General features: G+C 50.0%; 1 protein-coding gene across 15 annotated transcripts in view; it reads right to left on the bottom strand.

Annotated features, from left to right (window-relative positions):
- The window catches only part of FNBP1 (formin binding protein 1), an 887,470-nt gene that overhangs the window by 228,519 nt on the left and 640,504 nt on the right, over positions 1 to 18,447 (bottom strand). The window lies entirely within an intron of this gene.

Below are 18,447 nucleotides of genomic sequence, written 5' to 3'. Positions count from 1 at the left end.
GATGATAAGTGACTGTCCGAATCCACTGCTAGGGCTGTTTTCTGCTGTCAGTAGAGCTTGTTTTCTCCCACTTTCTTGTGCATCTGTGGACCTCCTGCTTCAAACTAGCATCTGATTTTAGTCAGATTCTGAGCATCCAACAAAGGATTGTCTGTGAGAAAAGGTGGCGCATAGGACACACGATAACAATACCGAAGGACAAGTGACACATTTGTCTTCATCACTGGGGTTTTTGAAGATGTCAGTAGTATTTCAATGGAGTAGAAAGTGATGAGGAGGCCAACAAACACGGTAAGTTCATCAGCACATCCTGTCTACCTTACGTATCCTCCAGTGCACCCATGTCCAAGCAGTAATGCTTGGTGAAGACTTCCGGACCGCCTTGCGGCTGCCTCACACACAGGTGTAGATGTGGAAGCTTTGCTTTGCATTGAATTTGCTGTTTTTCACCCAGTCCACACACTATTAGAGTTATACCTTCTACTAGCCATTTGGAGGTGAACAACTTGGCCACCGCCTGACATTTTCTGGCAGACAGTCAACCCACAAACTGGGTGGCTGAATCTAAATCACTCTTCAGGCAGTATATTTGTGCGGTAGTCATTCTCCTGGAATTAAAAGGATGCTTTGCAAATGTATCCAAATAGCAGGTGTCTACAGTTTTGGTAGAGGGATGTCTGGCTGCCAAATGACACCTCGGGAGGGAGCTCGAAGACTTTCAAATGCTGCTGCTCAATCTCCAAGCATGAAGGTGGAGCGTGTGCAGGTTCGAGTGCAGGACCCTGCCCTGCTGCTGCAACAGGATATTCACCCAAAGGGGAAGCCTAATCGGAGGACCGTGGCTCATACTCAGGAGTTCTGGATACTCTACTCTCAGACTTCTGGAGCTACCAGAATGACTTGGGCCCAGTGGCTCCTGATTTTCTTGAGAGCTCAGGGCAGGAGTGGTATCGGTGGAAAAGCATACTGGAGTCCCGAATTTAATTCTAAATGGAATATGTGGCCTAGCGAGAGACATCTTGGAAACTCCAACATGCAGAACAGTTGACATTGTGCATTGCAGGCGGCGGGCGAATCAATCACACCAAGGCCTCCCTATTGACATAAGAGACCTTGCACCGCCTCCAGGTGCAACTGTCACTCACAATCCACCAGGTAACGACGGCTGAGTTCATCCAACCGGGCATTTAAAGATTCTGCCAGGTGGTTCACCACCTGGAAAATCCCTTGATGGTCCAGCCATTTCGATAGGTATAGTGCCTCCTGGCAAACAGCCCAAGACCCCACTCCGCCCTGCTAGTTAAAATACCACATGGTGGTGCTTTTTTTAGTAAGCACCTGCTTCATTTGATGGATGGAAGGGAGGCTTTCAAACCCAAGCGATGGCCCGCATCCCCAAGAAGTTGAAATGGAGCCGGGCCTTCAACTGAGACCTTTGATCTTCACATCTCCGGATGGCTGCCCCAACTCAGAAGGTACGCATCAGTCACTACTGTAGATACTGTAAATTCTGGGTGGGATAAGGTGAGGGGTCTGCCGCAGACCAGATCATAGTCCAGTAATCACTACTGTCCTACAAAACCAGCATGTGGTCAGAGAGGTGCCCTTGCTGTTTGGTACACTGAGAATTCAGATCCCAGTGCAGAGCCCGCATATGCCACCTGGCGTTCTTGAACAGGAGAATTCATGAAGTCATCAGTTCCAGCAGCCTCAGAGTCAGTCTCCCTGAAAACCAGGACAGAGGCTGAAAGATTGAGATCAGAGGCTGAATGTCTTGGACTCTCCTTCTCTAGGAGGAAAGGCACAAAACCAAACAGTGTCCGGGATGGTTCCGATGAAATCTATGGAGTAAGGTGTGACTTCAGCACGTTGATAGTGAACCCCAAGGATGACATGCGATTTGCCACAGTCTGGAGGTGGTTAATGACTGCTGGTTGATCCTGCCTTTAACAGCCAGTCGTCGAGGTAGGGGAAGACTGGAACCCCTGAACTCCAAAGATGAGCTGCAACCATCACAGTCCCTTTTGTGTACACTGAGGGGCGCTGGTGAAGCCAAAAGGGAGCACAGCAAACTGAACGTACTCCTGGTCCACCGTGAACAGCAGGTAATGTGGGTGGGCTCGCTGGACGGGGATGTCATGTGTCTAGCCCGCACCGAATAGGGAACTTTTCTGCATCCTGACCATCCACAAGGGCTAGGTTGAGGATGGCTGGCCCTCCTTGGGATGCATGGGAAGCAGCTGTGCTACAGAGTCCCACAACACTTGGGACTCATGGTGTTCACCAGCTGCATGGCTAGGTTGGTGAAAGCAAAGATGTGCTTACCAAAAGGTGCCCGGCCTCTTGTATTGCCTGTCCATTGGAGTGAACCGCAAAACATTTTGATTGACCTTAGAGGTTGCGGCTTGCACCACCATGCTCTCAGGGGAGGGATAATGGGAGACGAAGGCCGGGTCTCTTGGGGCGGTATGATGGTGTTGGGCAATCAAGCTGTGCACAGGAGCCCCTGTGCAAGTCTTGCCCAGGCCCCCAAGAAAACGCTTGTAAGAGCTTCATTAAAAGAAAGCAAGAGTGCAGCGGTGCCCCCGCCTGGGCTAAGCACCACAGCCAAGACGTTGGTTTAGACCTAGACTGCTGCCATCTGCAGGTCAACAGACTCTCTTGCTCTGAGCCTCACAGTGGCAAAGTATGTCAGAATCTGGGGAACAGTCCAGCCTACTGGCGTCAACCAGCTCCTCATACCAGTTCTCAGCTTGGACCTACATAGGACCAAACCTTTACTCTACATCTCTACATGCAGGGAGGTAAAGGTTATCAATAGGCAGGAAGTCGAGGTTGGTAAGGTCTGGATGGGGCCTGCAACAATGTTGAGCAACATTGGCTTGGAATCAGGTCTAAGGATGGGCTTGTCAACTTCAAGTAGCGCTGTGATGGAGAGCGCCAGGGTGAAAAAAGGCACCTGTGTTGGAACGGACCCAGGGGTGGATCCAGTGGGCCCAGTTGGTATTGGGGGCGGACCTGCTTGCGGTAATACAGCCAGGACACCTCGCAATTCTGTGGCGCCTGAAAGTGTACCAGAAGGAGTGGGTGTGCCAAAGATGGAGTGCATGGCATTGTAAACTTTTGAGTTGGGCAGGTGTCACTCCAGCTCCAGAACTCGGGGTAGCACGGAGGGGGCCCCGACGCCGGCTTCGCAGGAGGACTGCAGGAGCAAGCCTACAAGCATGGCGTTTAGATGGCAAAGCTGCAGAATGCTTTGCCTTCTTATTCTTGTGCTTGAAATTACCCGACTAGGAGGAAGACGTTCTTGAGTGCTTAGACAACCGTCCGCGGTAGCGGGTACGAGAACGGACCCAAGACGGAGAATGGCACAGAGCCACCTTCTGCCACGCCAACAGGAGCTTCATCTCGCACTTGCAAATTGCCTTGGTCTTAATCGATCTGCACTCTGCGCAGGCCTGGAATCGTGCCCTGACCCCAGGCACCAGAGACAGACCAAGTGGGGATCAGACACAGACATCTGTCTGAGACATTCCCCACAAGGCTTAAAGCAAGTAGGCTTAGAAGGGGACATTCTGGGAGAAATTGCTAAAAAAGGAGTTGACAGAAAAGTAAATACAAAAGAGGTAAAAACAAAATGAATGCGGTAGCTCTCCGGATCAGCGCTCTTGGTGTGGAAAGAAAGAAACTGGTGTCAGCACTCTGAGATGGCAGTTATATGGGCACCGCAACATCACTTCTAAATCCAAGCGGATGGACACCACCTACCGGCGCGCAGAGGTACTGGTCAAGATCTTCTGGATCCAATCGGAGATCTGGGTAATATTCGAAGGTTAGGAATCTGTAGTTAGAAGCCTATATCAGAAGGAGTCAATTTAGTCCTCTCATTGAGAGACGCCTAGCTGCCTGGTTTTAAGACAGTGTTTTTCTTTCTACACTTGTGAATTTTCCTTGTCCTTGATCTTAAACTTCTCACTCTTAATATTTGAGACCTAGGAATTATTCCCCTCCCCGATATTTTTCTTTCTCACATTCTCTCTCCTTCCTGATCTTATTCTATCTGCCTCTTCTTCTTCAGCTCCATTCCCTGAAGATTTTGTCACATTCAAAGTTGGCCTCTGCATTGGTCTCACTAACAAACTATGTATCAAGGTACCATACAGACGTCTTCATTTGTAATGGCCATTACAACGAGGATTTAGAGGACAAGACTGCCATGGATGGCACTGGCTCCAGAGTCAATGACTCCAGTGTCAATATAAGCAACAATCATGTCAGCGGTCATATTGCGAAACATGGACGCGTGGTGTCAGATGTGGATGGGAACATAGGTTTCATCATTGAAGCGGAGAGACAAAGGGATTTGGAGTTAGAGAGTATTCTGAGGAAAATTGTGAAGCAGAGAAAAAAAGACAACACTCTTTAAACGCTTGGGCTACGCTGGTCCTAAGGTATTCCTATGTATCCTTCCCCAGAGAGAGCAGATGGGTTGGAAAAATCTTAGCTAAACATATTTTTGTTGGGTGTTTTTGATCCATGCTCAGATTCAAAGGGCAGTGATGCACAAGTTACTACTTGTGTAACGATATATCTGTAAGAGACATTAGTTAGTGATAGATTCCTTACCTTAGAATATCCCCAGGCGTCAGACTGGATCCGGAAAGTTTTTCGTCAACAGTACCCCTGCGCGTCGAAAGGTGGCGTCAGTTTAGTACATGACTTTTTGCGCCAGGAACGCAGGGCCATGCAAGAAACTGACCACTGGTGACATGAAACTAGGAATCTGAAAGGGATGACCTTAACCCTAGAAATAAGTTTGCAAAACGGGGAGGATGGGTGGGGCGGTAAGGAATCTATCACTAATTAATGTCTCTTACAGATATATTGTTACACAAGTAGTAACTTGTTCATCTAAAAGAGATACGTTAGTGATAGATTCCTTACCTTAGAATAGATACCCCAGCAATACCAACCCCGGTGGTGGGTCTGCGAACAAGATTACACCTGAAAGTCACGGAGAACAGAACTGCCAAAGAAGCTGTCTCTCCGGACTTGACTGTCAAGGCAGAAATGGTAAACGTGTGAAGCGAGTCCCACATAGCTGCCTCACAAATGCCCTGCAAGGGAACGCCGCATCCCAAGGCAGTAGTGGCTGCCGTTGCTCTGGTAGAATGGACACGCAGCACCACAGGAGGCTCCTTCTTAGTCAACGAGTAACATGCTTTGATGCACAGAACGACCCACTGAGAGATGGTTCGTTTGTGCACGGCCCAACCTTTTTTGGCACCCACGTAGCCATCCACCTGGAACTGTTGGGTGCACATCAGATAGAACGAGAGCGCCTGTTTTAGGTCCAGAAGGTGGAGCCTCTCTCCTCTTTTGAAGGATGCGGTAGCAGAAAGAAGGTGGGCAAAGTGATGGTCTGCCCGATGTGGAAGGGTGTGACAACCTTTGACAAGACTGAAGGACAAGTCCTTAAAACCACCTTGTCTGGATGAACAGAAAGAAAAGGATGTTTGGAAGAAAGAGCCTGGAGCTCACTCACTCTTCTGGCAGACGTGATAGCTACCAGGAAAGCTGCCTTAAAAGTGAGAAGACATAAGGGACAGTTATGAAGGGGCTCAAAGGGAGCGCACATCAGATAAATCAAGACAAGATTTAAGTCCTATTGAGGCATTATGAAAGGCACTGGAGGAAACGTGTGCAAATGCCTTTGAGGAAACGATTAACAACCGGGGGACTTAAAAAGGAGAAGGCTGATCTGGAAGCCGTAGAAAGGCAGAGACGGCCGAAAGATAACCTTTGATAGTGCCCAGAGCGGAGCCATGCTGGGCCAAAGATAGATGGAACAGAAGGACCTCGGAAAGAGGGGCAGAAGGGTGATCCGCAGCTTTCATGTGCACCATGCCACAAACTTGTTCCACCTGCAGGCGTAAACCTTAGTGGAGGGACGCCTGGCTGCCAGAATGACATCATAGGCTTCGGGAGGAAGATGGAAAGCTGTCAACTGGCGCCGCTCAATCTCCGCCTCCTGACATAGGGTCCACGACCCCACCCTGCCCGGTTTGTTGCAATACCACAAGGCAATGGTGTTGTCCGTGAACACCTGCACCACACTTCTCCAGACAGAGGGAAAGAATACCTTCAGTGCAAGTCAGATCGCCAAAAGCTCCATAAGATCGATATGGAGTTGGGACTCTGCCGGAGACCAGAGGCCTCAGATCTCCGCCTCTCCCAAGTGTCCGCCCCATCCCAGGAGGGACGCATCCGTCACCACTGTGTGCTCCGGTTGGGGAAGGGAGAGGGATCTGCCATTGATCCAATCGTGATTTGTGAGCCACCACTGCAATTGTCGTGCAGTGCCCTCCAAGATCAGGACTTGATCGGACTGGTTGCCCTGATGCTGTGCCCACAGGAACTTCAGGTCCCACTACAGACCCGTATATGTAATCTGGCATGTTGCACTAACAGGATGCAAGAGGCGACGATGCTTAGGAGCCGGAGGATCATCCTGACTGAAACCCAGGATAGAGGCTGAAAGATTGGAATCATAGCCTGAATATCCCGGACTCGCTGCTCAGGAGGATAAACCCAAAACTGAGTCGAATCCAGAACCACTCTGATGAAGGGGAGCTTCTGCGAGGGATTCCGGCATGTTGATGGAGAATCCCAGCAAAAGCAGGAGGTCGGCCGAAGTCTGGAGGTGGGAGACAACTGCCTGGGGCAAGCCCGCCTTCAACAGCCAGTCGTCTAGATAGGGGAAGACTGGAACCCCTGATCTGCGCAGATGAGCTGCGACCACTGCCAACACTTTCGTGAACACCCGAGGGGCACTGGTAAGGCCGAAGGGGAGCACGACAAACTCAATGTGCTCTTGGCCTACCGTGAACCGCAGGTAATGCCGGTGGGCCGGCAGGACGGGATATGAAAATATGCGTCCTGCAAGTCCAACGCTACAATCCAGTCTCCAGGGTCGAGGGCAGCCAAGACCTGAGCCAGAGTCAACATCTTGAACTTCTCCTTCTGTAGAAATCGGTTCACGTTTCCGAGGTCCAAGATGGGGCGCAGGCCCCATTTTCTCCTTCTTAGGGACCAGAAAGCAGTGGGAATAACAACAACGTCCTATTTCTGGCCCAGGAACGCGCTCAATGGCCCCCTTGGCCAAGAGGGCAATAACTTAATGTTGGAGAAGCGCAAAGTGATCCCCCGACATGCGGTGGAGTGGAGGTGGCATGGCTGGGGTGGCAGATTCGAACGGGAGGGAGTAGCCCTATTGGACGATTTGCAGCAGCCAACTATCCGAAGTGACAGAACGCCAGTGGAAGAGATGATGGCGAATCCTGCCGCCCACCAGTGTGGGGTGCACCCCAAAGCTCGGACTAGGAAGGTTTTGAGGCAGATGCTGCGGAAGGGGAAGTGGACTGTCCCACGCGCTGGACCCCTGTCCCACACCGGCGGGAACCACATCCGCGCGGAGGTTGGTTCTGCACAGGGTTTTGGCTGAACGAACGTGTCGGGCGCCCCTTCGGTGGCCACGAAAGGAACAAAAAGCAGACGTGGCCAGGCGCGAGATGGAGAGACCAAAGGACTTGGCTGTAGCCCGGGAGTCCTTAAAACGCTCCAGCGCACTATCGGCCTTATCGCCAAACAGGCGGGTACCATCAAAAGGCATGAGGGAACTCTGAACATTCCCTGAAAACCCAGTGGACCGTAACCAGGCGTGACGATGCAGGGCCACTGTGGTGGAAATCGCCCAACCCAAAGAGTCTGCGGTGTCTAGTTCACACCGGATGGTGAACTTTGCTGCATCTTTCCCGTCAGCCACAGCTTGGGAAAGCACTGTCGAACTTCCTTCGGACACTGAGGCAGCGTCTGCGCAACCGTGTCCCACACAGCGTTAGAGTAGCGGCCCAAGAGGCATGCGGCGTTCACCGACCGCAGCCTTAAGCTGGCAGAGGAAAACTGTTTCTTGCCAAACTGTTCCAGCTTCTTAGATTCCTTATCCGGCAGGGCGGTAGGGAATGAGCTTTGGGAGGTGGAGAATTGGCTCACTAGGCTCTTGGGAGTTGAGTGAGTCGTTAAAAAGGCAGGGTCACTCGGGGCCGGACGATGACACCTTGCTACGTTCTTATCCACAGGGACCCCCGTGGCTGGCCTAGACCAGGTGCACATTAACACACCCGTTAACGCCTCATTGAACGATAGCAGAGGCTCCACAGAGCTTGCCGTCAGCTAAAGGACTTCAGTGAGGAGGTTCGTTTTTAGAGTAACCGTAGGCAGGTCAAGGGCCTTAGCTGCTCTACGGAGCATCACAGTGTATGTAGCGCCCTCCTCCATGGGCACAGGAGGAGGAGAAAGCAAACCAGGTTCAAAGGAGAGGTAAAGGCCACCTGCATCCCCCAACTCTTCTGCCCACTACTGCTCCGACTTGCACTGCCAGGCAATAGGGTTTTCAGACCCCTCCCAGTCGTCCCCCTCCACCACTACCCAAGGCACAGGCGGCGGAGAGGTATAGGGGAATATAAATGGTCCAACGGCGCGGGGAACTGTGCCGATCGGTGCTGATCCGGCTCCATATCCCAGTTAGGGTCCCAACCCGGAACAAAATTGTCCGGAAACCCAGGCAAGGGCAGAGGTGGTACAAACGGAACCCATTGCGGCGCCGGGAACGGAGCCAAGGGGGTGCCGGGGCCGGACCTGCAGCCGTAGGACCTTGCGGTGCTGGGGCCGGTGTCGGTATCGGAGCTGGCGGCAAGGGAGGCCCCTAAGGTGGGACCACGGGGCCGGGAAAGCGTACTGGCGGGTGCCTGAGGCTGAAAAGGCGGTTCATGGCAGCAAGAAAATCTTGCACCTGGGCCGGAGTCACCAACGGACTCGGATAAGGTGAGTAGGCCACGGGACTCACAGGCTCCAACAGAGCCGCGGGGGAGGGACCCCCAGCCCCCTCGTCCGGAGACCGGTGGGGGGACGTCGGAGAGCATAAGTGCTTCTTCGACTTCTTCCTATGACGTCTATTACCTGATTCAGAGTGTGAATACATCGACCCCGAGGAGCGATGATGATGGCTTCGCAGTCAGTCCCTTGATCGATCACTGGATCTCGAACGGTGAGGAGACGACTACTGGGCCTCCAGCAGCTTACAGGAGCGGTCCTGTAAGGCCTTCGGAGCCATGGCCAGACAGTCGGAACATGACAGGGAGTTCTGGTTGCGCTCCAAACAGTAGAGACAGACACCATGGGGGTCGGCCACCGACATCGTACGGCGACAGGCCCCACAGGATTTAAACCCAGGCATCCCTACATGGCATTAGGAGTCAAAGACTCAAAATAGTGGAGACAAAAAGTTTTTAAAAAGTTCTTCAAAAGTGACTAGGGTACGTGTTCTAACCGGAAAGAATTGACGTCAGCGAGCATGGGTGGCGCCTAAGTAGTCTCCGTGACGGCTTCTCGATGCCAGCGACGGACGCAGAGCCGCATGACGCCACCTTCCAACACGCAGGGGTACAACAGACGAAAAACTTTCCGGATCCAGTCTGACGCCTGGGGATATTCTAAGGTAAGGAATCTATCACTAACGTGTCTCTTTCAGATGTTCAGGCTATTCCTCTGCTTCAATTTAAATCAAATGCTGCTGTCCGAGAACTCAGAGTCTGAGTGCAAAGTGCGCACATGTCACCTATATTGGCCACTGTGTAACACACCTCGAAAAGACCCTGTGTTTGGTTCGATCTAAAAATGAAACCTGCCCTGTTGCCGGTACAGGGCAGTAATGCGTTGCTCCTCGTGACCTATGTGCACAACCAGGGCACCTGAATTCTCTTTCAGCCCTTGAGGACACCGAGCTCAGCTCTGTTGGAGGGTTTCTTGGACCTCAGGCTGTGCCCGTGGAAGGAGCCAGGAGGCCTGAAGGTGTAAAGTGTGGGTGAAAACAAACTCTACAGTCTACACATGCTACTGACAGAAAGCAGTCCTGGTGAGGGAACATATCTGAGGAGTATGTGAATCTATCAAAGAGGCAGCACTGGACAGCTGTTCTTTCTGAGCCACTTGAAACAGCATGCACTTCTAGACTGTTTCCCAAAATACCTGCAGGGCTGAGACATAGCCTCACTGTGACAAAAGAGATATGCATGTATTAAAAAAGCTTCTTCTATTGCTGGCCATTTGCGCAGGATTACCAGATCCGCTGCCAATAATCTATCGGAAGGTGAGGATACATTTCTACAAGCCATGCCCGTTGGTGGCACTGCTAGGGGCTCTTAGAAAGTGCTCTTAAAAAGGATGCCTCCATGCAAAACCCAAAGATGTCATTCACATAGGATTCGAGGTCACCAAAAGGGAAAGGCTAGAGTGCAGTTGCACACATGCACACATGTTCTGTTTGACTCATGGACTCAACATCTGTCACGGTGTGGCTCAGCGCCAGCATGTAGGAAGTTAGAGTATGTCAACATAATGTGAAATCACAGATCTGTTCATTCTAGCTCAGTGGTGTGAAGTGCCATAAGCAGACAGAATACAGACATTCAAGAATGGTGTGCCTGGGACCTGCCTCTGTTGGGAATCGTGGCACTTCAAACGGTGTCACTCCAACACACTTCCTGCTGTAAGGGGGTCCAGAGAGGCAGGCTGTGGAGAAGGAGTTCACATAAAGCACCTGGTACCCTGGACAGGACGGAGTATAGAGAACCTCCCGTCACCGCATCCAACATATGAGGTAGCGAATCTAAACCGATGCTCGCAATGGACACGTGGTCTGCAGGCATTTTCTAGGTGATGAGGGAATAAAAGACAATCCTGGGTTTGAATTCAGTGGAGTGCTCTATAGGCAAACATAATATACCCTTGCTGCACACAGCTGCATTCTGCACTCCATGTGGACTCCAGATGTGCTCAGATGGAAGGTGAGTAAGAGGCGTGCTTTTCATTATGGGTCATGTACAACATTAGAATCTCTCTGCCTATGTGTGGGATCCCGGAACAAACGTTCATAGTTAACATTTGCACGTTTTAAAATCATCTTAAACAAAACATGACCTACAGAAAATAACATTTTCAGTTTTTCCCCTTTAAGACAATCAATGAGACTTTTAATATAAAAATACATCTGACCAAAAGACCTCAGTTAAAATGACACTCTAAAAAAGAAGAACGAAGCGTTGTGCACACGGGCATCACCCTTTACTGATTAAAGTAAACCAAGGTGCACATAGCAACACCCTGAACTGCTCTCACTAATGCAGGTCAAACAGGGTCAAGACATGTCCAGCAGTGGAAGGCAGCTTAATCTGTCGCTCCTTGAGACATGGATGTGTGCACAGCATTTTATCCTAAACCGTGTGTCCTCAGCAGCCCAGCATTACTATGCTGGTTCCTTTTCATACTAAGCATCCTCTACTGGGCAGACATCTTTGGTGGTGCTGATCTCAATTGTCGGCCGGGGTAGTAACGATTGAAGTTTTTGGACAAGTATGTTGGGCCTCGTTTATGGAACGCTCTGAAGGTAATTATCAAAACTTTAAACAGGATCCGCTTTTGTATGGGGAGCCAGTGAAGATTATCGAGCGCTGCAGATGCCGAGGTCTTTCTTGGCATTTTAAGCACTAATCTTGCCGCAGCATGTTGTACCATTTGCAACTTATGTAGGGCTGCTTTATTGATCCCAGCATAAAGGCTGTTACAATAATCCAACCTGGATAATATTAATGCCACCGCTACTGTTTTTCTGGCTGATAGGGGGAGAAAGTTAAAAAAAATTCTGAGACCCTTTATTACATTGAAGCATGAGCCTGCCACTTCACTTGCCTGTTGCTTAAAGGATAATGCCTCATCGAATTTAATTCCTAAATTTCGAGCACTCTTAATAGTGCTCGGCGGGGCCTCAGTGTCTGACGGCCAGCAGGTCTGGGGTGAAAACAGATTGTTTTTGCCAAAGGGTAAAATTTCAGTCTTTGCGGTGTTGCATCTCAGGTGATTAATATTCATCCACTTAAAAGTGGCTTTCAGGCAATCCCTCAGAGAGCATTCAGCAATTGCCGCGTCCTCATCTAGAATTAGGACTAGTTGGGTGTCGTCGGCATATGCTATTGAACTTATAGCAAAAGAAGAGATGAGCTTCATTAATGGGACCATATAGAGATTAAATAAGATGGGGCTCAGACGAGAGCCCTGAGGTACCCCAGATTGGACTTCCCTTTCCTCCGAACAGTACTGCCCTAGCATGGTAATCTGCTTTCTTTGTCTCAGGAAGTTGGTAAATCATTTCAACACGGTGCCCACTATGCCTACACTTCTTAGGCGGTGTATCAAGATATCGTGGGACACCGTGTCGAAGGCTGCAGATAGGTCTAACAGGATCAGGACTGCTCTTTTGCCGTGATCCAAAGCAGCTCTGATTGTTGCCGTAGAAAAAAGGAGGGCAGATTCTGTGGAGTGATGGGATCGGAAGCCCGCTTGGTTTGGATGGGGAAGATTATTGTCCTCCAGGTATGCTGTGAGTTGTTTATTGATGCAGGACTCTGCAAGTTTGCATAGCGCTGGGAGAAGCGATATGGGCCGGAGATTTGACAATACTGTTGGGTCTTGAATGGCTTTTTTTTGGAGAGGTTTAACAGCAGCCACCTTCCAGCATGTTGGAATATCTCTGCTGCTGAGACTCTCAGTAGCGAGGCATCTCTTGCTGCTGAGACTCAGTAGCGAAGCATCCTATGCTGCTGGGACTCTCAGTAGAGAGGCATCCTTTGCTGCTGAGACTCTCAGTAGCGAGCATCCCTTGCTGCTGAGACTCTCAGTAGCAAGCCATCCTTTCCTGCTAAGACTATCAGTAGCGAGGCATCTCTTGCTGCTGAGACTCGCAGTAGTGAGGCATTCTTTGCTGCTGATACTCTCAGTAGTGAGAAACCCTTTGCTGCTCAGACTCTCAGTACTGAGGCATCCTTTGCTGCTGGGACTCACTGTGGTGAGGAATCCTTTGCTGCAGAGACTCTCAGTAGTGAGGTATCCTTTGCTGTTGAGATTCTCAGTAGGGAGGCAGTCTTTGCTGCTGAGACTCTCAGTAGTGAGGTATCCTTTTGCTGTTGAGATTCTCAGTAGTGAGGTATCCTTTGCTGTTGAGATTCTCAGTAGCGAGGCAGTCTTTGCTGCTGAGACTCTCAGTAGTGAGGAATCCTTTGCTGCGGAGACTCTCAGTAGTGAGGTATCCTTTTGCTGTTGAGATTCTCAGTAGTGAGGTATCCTTTTGCTGTTGAGATTCTCAGTAGTGAGGTATCCTTTGCTGTTGAGATTCCCAGTAGTGAGGCATTCTTTGCTGCCAAGACTCTCAGTAGTGAGGCAGTCTTTGCTGCTGAGACTCTCAATAGTAAGGCCTCCTTTGCTGGTGAGACTCTCAGTAGTGAGGTATCCTTTGCTGTTGAGCCATGCGGAGGTGAGTAGGAAGAAACAGATCTACCAGTGATCAGAGCATTCAGAGCTGCTCCCCATCCAGGTGATCAAACTTTGGCACCTCAAGAGGATGAATCTTTCCTGCCTCCCAGTGGAAAGTAATGACTCCACAGCAAACGCCACCAGTGACAGTGCCTACACCATATGGTTCTCCTACAATAGACCACCCACCGCCACCTGAAGGAAGACTAGTTAGGGGCAAGTCTCAGTTCTCCTTATACACTCAGACATCTCTCTAGGTGAAACAAAATGACACAGGCAAGACACTCTGCAAACACAAAGTGAGTCTCTTACAAGGGTGCATATTCTATTGAGTAATTCCAATCGGTTTTTTTCCACACATACCAAACTTTCTTACTGACTGACAATAAAACTGCATATTGATCCTTTAATGCTTCGAGTACAATCTTTAAGCAGTTTTGAGAACTAGCACAATAAATTACAAGACGGAGTCCTAGATCCCATCAAGGAAGTATTTCTGAGGGCCAGGGGAAGAAATTCAATTGCCACCTAGACCAGGACCTTTTCTTCTTGTGGCAGAATGGTCCTGTATATTCCCAAATATGTTTACTGTTCCTCAGAGATTCTTTCATCATCATCTCCTCCTGTGAAAGAAAGGAGACCAGACAGATGTGCTTTCGCGAGCAGCAGGTTCTACAGCCCATCTAATCCAACAGGACAGCGTCCTGCGAGATCTTTTAGGGCCCTTGTGAGCATACAAACATGCCAATTCAGAGAAGACTTCAAATGAAGACATGGTCACCTCTAATGAGCAAGTAACTCTGCCACAGACCCAAGGAGTTGTCAGCACATGGTTGGTCCTACTGTGTGGTTCTGAAGAACAAGTTACTTACCTTCGGTAATGCTTTTTCTGGTGGATGCAGTATCTGCCTGTGGATTCCTCACCGTGTGAATATCCCTTGCGTCAGCAACATTCGGAAATTATTTTTGTAGCTTCGCGCCGACGTCACAGAAGCACGGCATCGCGCGCGGCTCCGCTGACGTCACCGACTCCATAATAGGACCACGTCGGCGTGATGACATCAGTTCCGCCGTTTTTTCCGTGCCTTCGAGGCACACGGACGGACCATTAACAGTAGATATATACACAGTATACACAATTGTCAAGATAACACACACAGTGTGAAGACAATAAAGCTAATCAAGTAGAATAACACAATACTCTTGAAAGCAACACATATGCATTAAAACATTGCCAATAACTTAGGTATAGAAGAGTGGACAACGGGGAGGCGGGTGGGTCAGTGAGGAATCCACAGGCAGATACTGTATCCACCAGAAAAAGCATTACCGAAGGTAAGTAACTTGTTCTTCTGATGGATACATCTGCCAGTGTATTCCTCACCTTGTGAATAGAGTCCCACAGCAGTCCCCACTCCCGGAGGAGGGTGTCCACTCTCCTATACCAGAAAGTCCTGGAGGACAGAGCGCGCAAAGTGACCGTCCCTCCTCACTTCGGAATCCAAGCAGTAATGCTTCGCGAAAGTGTGGAGGGATGCCCAAGTCGCCGCCCTACAAATGTCCTCTACAGGTACACCTCTAGACAAAGCAGATGTAGCAGATGTAGCTCTAGTTGAATGAGCTCTTAAACCTTCAGGAGGTTCCTTACCCGCCAAAGAGTAACATATCTTGGTGCACAAGACAATCCATCTTGAAAGTGTGCGCTTGTGCACTGCTTTGCTTCTTCTGGCACCAACAAAGCAAACGAAGAGCTGGTCATCCACTCTAAATTCCCTGGTTCTGTCCAGGTAGAAGCTCATCTCCCTCTTCGGGTCCAAGCGATGAAGTCTCTCCTCCTCCTTGGAAGGGTGAGGGGGAGGAAAGAAGGTAGGGGGGTAATGGACTGCCCTAGATGGAAGGGAGTTATCACCATAGGCAGAAAAGCAGCCCTGGTCCTGAGAACCATTCGTTCAGCATGAATGGTCAAGAATGGGGGTTTAGAGCTAAGAGCTTGAAGCTCACTTACCCTCCTTGCCGAGGTAATTGCGACTAGGAAGAGCGTTTTCAAAGATAAAAGTCTCAAGGAATTTGAGTGTAAAGGTTCAAAAGGAGAACCCATCAAAAAAGTAAGCACAAGATTCAAGTCCCATTGAGGCACAATAAAGGGAGTAGCAGGAAATTTATTTGTAAGACCCTTTAAAAATCTTAATACTACAGGAGATTTAAATAAGGATGGCTGATCAGAGAAATGCCGACAAAACCGAAAGATAACCTTTGACCGTAGCCACAGCAAATCCTTGCTGAGCCAAAGAGAGTGCAAATTGAAGTATGTCAGATAAACGAGCCCTCAAAGGATTGATGGACTTTTCTCCACACCAAGCAACAAATTTAGACCACCTATAAGAGTAGATAGATTTGGTCGAGTCACGTCTGGCTGATAAGATGACATCCGCCACATCATGCGGGAGAGAAAAGGAATTCAGGTTGCCCTATTCAATCTCCAAGCATGAAGGTGTAAGGTCTGGAGGTTGGGGTGTAGAACCTGCCCCTCCATCTGTGAGAGGAGGTCTGCCCTGAGAGGGTGGGCACGAGGAGAGGTGGAGAAGATCTGTGTACCACACCCTTCTTGGCCAATCCGGGGCGATCAATATAACTTGGGCCCAGTCTTGGCGAATCTTCCTCAGAACCCGAGGGATCAAGGGTAAGGGTGGAAACGCGTAAAGGAGTTGAGACTTCAAACTCAATGAAACGCGTCTCCTAGTGCTCCTTGCATCGGAAACTGGAGAATGCAGAATGACGGGCAGTGAGCATTCTCGTGAGTGGCAAACAGATCCACCCGAGGAGTTCCCCGCGTCCGAAAGACGAAACGAACCACCTCCGGGTGAAGCCTCCACTCGTGGTCGGCTGAGGACTGAGACTGAGACTGTCTGCACGCACATTCAGAACTCCGGCCAGATGATTTGCCATCAGACAAATCTGATGGTCCTGGACCCAGGACCAGAGACGCAGAGCCTCTCTGCAGAGACACTGCGATCCCACTCCTCCCTGCTTGTTGACATACCAAATCGCAGTCGTGTTGTCTGTCAGGACTTGAACCTACTGACCGCGAAGGGATGGGAGGAAGGCCTTGAGTGTCAAATGTATGGCCCGTAACTCTAGAAAGTTGATGTGAAGCAACCTTTCCTCTGGAGACCAAAGACCCTTGACCTCCAGATCCCCAGATGAGCACCCCACCCTAGAGTGGATGCATCCATTATCACTGTGGCCACCGATGGAGGTAGCTGAAAAGGCTTTCCTTGAGACAGATTGCCTTCCACGCTCCACCAAAACAGATCTGCCGTAGCTTCTCTGGAGATCCTGACTGACTCCCTGAGATCTCCGTTGTGCTGATACCACTGCCTGCGGAGGCACCACTGGTGCACCCTCATATGCCAGCGGGCATGGTTGACCAACAGAATGCAAGAAGCCATCAGACCGAGCAGACAATGGACCTTCAGGACTGGAACGACCGCTCCATTGTGAAATAAAGGAATCATTTCCCGTATGTCGCGAATTCGTTGTGGAGGAGGAAATGCCCGACATACAGTTGTATCCAGTACCGCACCTATGAACAGGTTGCGCTGGGAGGGCACCAGGTGAGATTTGGGTACATTTATCGAAAAACCCTACCTGTACAACAACTGAGTTGTAACTTGCAGATGATGGAGCACCTTCTCTGGAGATTCCGCTTTGATCAGTCAATTGTCCAAATAAAGGAATACCGGTATCCCTGACTTTCTGAGATGTGCCGCCACCACAGCCATCACATTGGTGAAGACTCGAGGGGCAGTAGTAAGACCAAACGGAAGGACCGCAAACTGGTAGTGTTGCGATCCCACCGTAAAACGGAGATACTTCCTGTGCGACTTCAGGATTCGGATGTGAAAATACGCATCCTGCAAGTCGATCGACACCATCCAGTCTTCTTCCAGCAGCGCCTGAAGGACCTGTGCAAGGGTGAGCAACTTGAACTTCTCCTGTTTCAGATACAAGTTCAAGATCCTGAGATCCAGGATTGGACGAAGTCTGCCATCCTTCTTGGGGATAAAGAAATACCGGGAGTAGCATTCCTGACCCCTCTCCTGCTCCGGAACCACCTTTATTGCGCCTTTTTTTTAGCAATGTCAGGACTTCCTCCTGCAGGAGCAGCAGGTGGTCCTCCGAGCAAAAGCCTTGGCAAGGAGGGTAATTGGGAGGGAATTCCCGAAAGGGAAGAGCATACCCATTCTCCACGAGATTGAGAACCCAAAGGTCCAATGTGACTGATTCCCAATCCCGCAGAAAATAGGTAAGCCGACCCCCTACAGGACCGACATGATCCAGAATGGCGGATCTAGGGCTGCTTTCCTGTTGTGGGAGGGGGGTGGGTAGAGGAAGAGGAGGAGGAGGAGGAGGAGGAGGAGGAGGAGGAGGCCTGACGTCCCCGAGGACGAGCTCTTTGCCTGCCCCTGTATGACTTATACCGCAGATTTTGTTGCTGTTGCTGCTGCTGCTGCTGCTGTTGCTGTTGGGATTGTCTATAGGGACAAAAGGAGGACCTTCCAAAACCCCTATATTTCCTGCTCACAGAACCTCAGGATTCTAGACCCAATGATCTGGCTGTAGCCCTGCTGTCCTCAAACCTCTCCAATGCTGCATCAGCCATTTTCTCAAAAAAGCCTGAGCCATCAAAGGGCAGATCCAATAATGCAGCCTAGACGTCCGTAGAGAATTCAGACGACTTCAACCAAGCAGCCCTTCTCGTAGCAATTGAAGTCCCCATAACTCTAGCCACTGAGTCAGCAGTGTCAAGACCACTTTGAATGACCTGCCTTGCAGCAGCTTGAGTGTCAGCCAACACTTCATTAAAAACATTTCTGTCCTCTTCCGGAATCTTCGGGGCCAATAGCCTTACAGAGTCCATCAAGGCATGAATATACCTTCCCATTAGACATGTGGCATTCGTGGACTTAAGAGCCATACTTGACGAAGAAAATATTTTCTTACAGTCTGGTCCTGCTTTTTTGA

Source organism: Lissotriton vulgaris, chromosome 5, assembly GCF_964263255.1.
Source record: "Lissotriton vulgaris chromosome 5, aLisVul1.2, whole genome shotgun sequence".
Taxonomy (NCBI): Eukaryota; Metazoa; Chordata; class Amphibia; order Caudata; family Salamandridae; genus Lissotriton; species Lissotriton vulgaris.
The sequence above is the reverse complement of the archived record's forward strand: the minus strand, read 5'-3'. Positions and strand labels throughout refer to the sequence as shown.